General features: G+C 35.2%; 1 long non-coding RNA gene across 1 annotated transcript; it reads left to right on the forward strand.

Annotated features, from left to right (window-relative positions):
* The first annotated feature begins 1,384 nt into the window (after window positions 1–1,384).
* LOC135666719 (uncharacterized) lies at window positions 1,385–3,357 on the forward strand. Its single transcript, XR_010509836.1, has 3 exons — window positions 1,385–1,627; window positions 2,681–2,936; window positions 3,010–3,357. It is a non-coding gene; the product is annotated as an uncharacterized LOC135666719 (long non-coding RNA).
* The last annotated feature ends 210 nt before the right edge of the window (window positions 3,358–3,567 follow it).

The following is a 3,567-nucleotide window of genomic DNA, read 5'->3' on the forward strand; positions in this document are numbered from 1 at the left end:
ATACTAAAATGTAATTTAATTATTTGCTGATTTCTAAATAAAAGCTTTAATATTATGTTTTACATTATATCAGAATTTTGGTCCAAGACCTTAGGATCTATCGGTTCTCAAGTTTTGAGTCAATAAGTTTTTATTCAGCATTTTGACTTGTCCAGCAATGAAATAAGTAAATTAAATTGTTGCATTTTTATCGAGGCCCTAAAACTATTAACTGTTCAACAAGTAGTTTCGATCTGGGGCATTAAAATCCACCCAAGCTTTCCAATTGATCTATTGAATACATTAGATCATTGCTATTTCTATTGTTGCATGAACAACTATGGGTGTAATTGGTAGAAGAAAGAAGTGTTAGAAGGTGTGTTGTTGCATGGTTATCCTTCTATTATTGTTTTGTCTGAAAGCGATCGGCATGTGGATGCCCTAATATGATGGGACCCAGATGAACTGCACATCCATTATTTTGGGGTTTGATTATCCGTATTTTCGGATAATTAAAACTAAATACGATCAAATGAACATTTGGATATGATTCAATGAATGTTCTTCTCAATGGCATACGATTAGAGCTATCACTATAAACAGGTCTCTTCAGGTATGTTTTGATCATGCGATTAAATACTTCACTCTTACATTGAATGCCTAGATACCAAATTCCTACAGGAGATTCATATGCAAGTATATCAAGTCCAGAGAGATTATATCTCAAGTCGGGATTCGACCTCGACATCCAAGTCAAGAGAGAGATAGGAAGTTCCTATAACTTAGGTTCTCTCTCTAAAGCATTTTTGCAGTGTATGTAAGAAAGTAAAAATGGGAGTCCAGTAGTAGAATGATATGATGAGGTAGGTTCTGAGTACTTGCCACTGGGCTTGTAGCTGCTGACTCGTTTTGAAAGGCAAGTTCATGGTTTCAGAGACAGCAACGAAGCTGAATGTAGACCCGCCACCAACCTGTTCAAGATAAGAATAATTAAGAAGAATGGGTAGGCCATGGAAAAGGGGAAGGAACACAAGCATGCATTTAAGAGTTACAGCATGCCCCCCAGCCAAATTCTAACTCTAGATAATTTATCTTTCCCAACTCTATTCACAACGGTTCTAAGACAAATATGGATTAATCTATTGTGGATTGGTTTGTCATTATTATGATTATGTTATAGGATCAAAACAAGCTAAGCCTGAAATGAGATGCCAATCAGTGGGCCTCAACCCGGTCATCAATGACTAATTTTGAATTTAAAGGCCATTATCTTGACAAACGCATCACTTGTTTAGCTGATTGCAATCTTATATCTGAACAAGAAAAATTATATGATACACGTAGATATCATGGCTATGTCTATATGTTTAAATCAAAATGGTTAGCAAATACCAAACTTTGTTTGGTATCGATTCTGCAGACTCCTAAACATAAACTTTGTTTTGAATGATACCTCACAATTCCAAACAACTCCGTGCCGGTGTCTTCGACTCCATGCCATCCAGAAGCCACTTCCAAGTTGACAAACATCCTCCATCGGCAAAGGGGCAAGGCTGAGATGGTGAGCCAGAATCCTGTACCATTTCGAGCAGCGTCTGCTGTAGCTCCTCCAAGTCCAGGCTATATTGCTTCTCCTGACACGATTAAGGTGAGTTCGTTCCAGAAACATGCCAACAGGTTTCTTGAAAGAATACAGCTGCAGACAACAAGAAAATTTTTGGCCATGAATAGTTGATGATTTATATGTATACATCGGTATCTGAAATTGTTAATAGGACACTAACCTGTTGATATTGCTACAACAAATATCACATCATCACCAATTATATCATTGTACGTATTGTAAGCTTGTGCCTGAGCTGGAGTATCCAATAATTGAATTCACTGATGAGGTCAGATTTAGTCATCTTGCCAAAAAAAAAAAAAGCTAAAATAAAAGGATTACTGAACATGAGAAGCAAGGTTGAGCTGAGGTGGTATTGAGTTTTCTGACAACATCAGAAATCAACTACTGATGTGTCTAAATCAAATTGGCCATGATTATATCATGCAAGACACTAAGTCAGTCCAAAAGCTTAGGATCCTATGTTATGGATCAATCATAATATCTGTAATCCTACTATATCTTCTTAGTTCATCTTTCTTTTATCTCACATACATGAATATTTCCAATAAAAATAAGATAAAAGTTATAATATACTCAACGAGATCCTCCTCTGATGCTTAGATCAAGATATTCTTTCAGATGGTGAAATAATACTGAAAAAAAATCAAATTTGAAAAGTTTTCAGAGTATCATATCAATAGTTTCTGAGGAGAAAATCCCTTTATACAATAGTCCAACTGTCGAATAATTGGAATCGAGTAATTATCCTATTTAGATCTTGTTGCTAACCAGATGTTAATTTAGTTTCTCTAATGATTTTATCTTGATGACATGATAGTTTGATATTAACTGCTTTGATAACTATTTTGGTTTTACATGTGATGCTGTTACAACACCTGAGTCATTAGCTCATAGGTGCAGGCTTGAAGTCAATTTATACACCCACATCATCAATAAAACTAAATTAATTGCCATTTAGTCTAAGTATGAGCTGAAATTTATGCCATCTACAGTGAAGGTCATGTATAAGCTCGAGGCCTATAAAATTTCATAGCAAAACATGAATTTTAGATATTTCCTTCTTTTACTATGCAGATGTGCAGTCGTGAAAGATATGAAATCTTTAACACAATTCAATCAACAAAGACATTTGATGATGCTGGCACAATTTAGCTATGGATCATCATTCATGTTGTTAACCGAGTATAAACTGGAATCAGCTTAAGAAGAAGAGCAAGGCAACAGAATGAGGATTACCTCTTTCCTTGTGCCGGCCATAAGCGACATCCTTTCCAGCACAAAATCACGATCGGCCTACAAAGTTTACGAGGAAGAAAACAATTAAAATTAGGTAATACTCATGCCAATTTAGCTGCAGACTTCGTCATTACTACTTACTGCAACTTCTTTCTCGTGTTCCTCAGGTGGATCATAAAGAATAGAGTCATACAATCTCCTCCTCGTCCCATCCGAAAACACTGTTGCCATCCAAATTGAAGAACTTTTCAGTTCATTCATAAAGAATAGAGGAAGGATTAATAGGGTTTGAGAGGATTAGGGTCTCTGATTAAAGAAATAGTTAAGGATGAGATGTTAAGGCAAAGAACTTGTCATTGAGTTGTCGATCGATAAAGACTTTGATGAGTATTTATCCTTTTTATTTTAAATTATTGTGTTAAATATATATTTATTGAATCATAGTTTAAATCATTGTTTTGAATCATAATTTTTTGAGTGTTTACCTTGTTGCAATAGAAGTGTTTTTCTTGTTATTGTTGAATCATATTTTTGTGAGTGTTAACCTTGCTGCAACAGAAGTGATTTTATTGTTCTTGTTGAATCCTTTTTGCGAAATACTTGTTGCTACCGGTGGTGTTTCTTCTTCAATCAGTTGTGTTTCAGACTCATAGTTTTGAGTGGTTCTGCTATCAGTCTTGTTGCATCATGTTCTTGCTGCTATTAGTTATTGTTTCTGACTCATA

Source organism: Musa acuminata, unplaced genomic scaffold (genome assembly GCF_036884655.1).
Source record: "Musa acuminata AAA Group cultivar baxijiao unplaced genomic scaffold, Cavendish_Baxijiao_AAA HiC_scaffold_1121, whole genome shotgun sequence".
In the NCBI taxonomy this organism is placed as follows: Eukaryota; Viridiplantae; Streptophyta; class Magnoliopsida; order Zingiberales; family Musaceae; genus Musa; species Musa acuminata.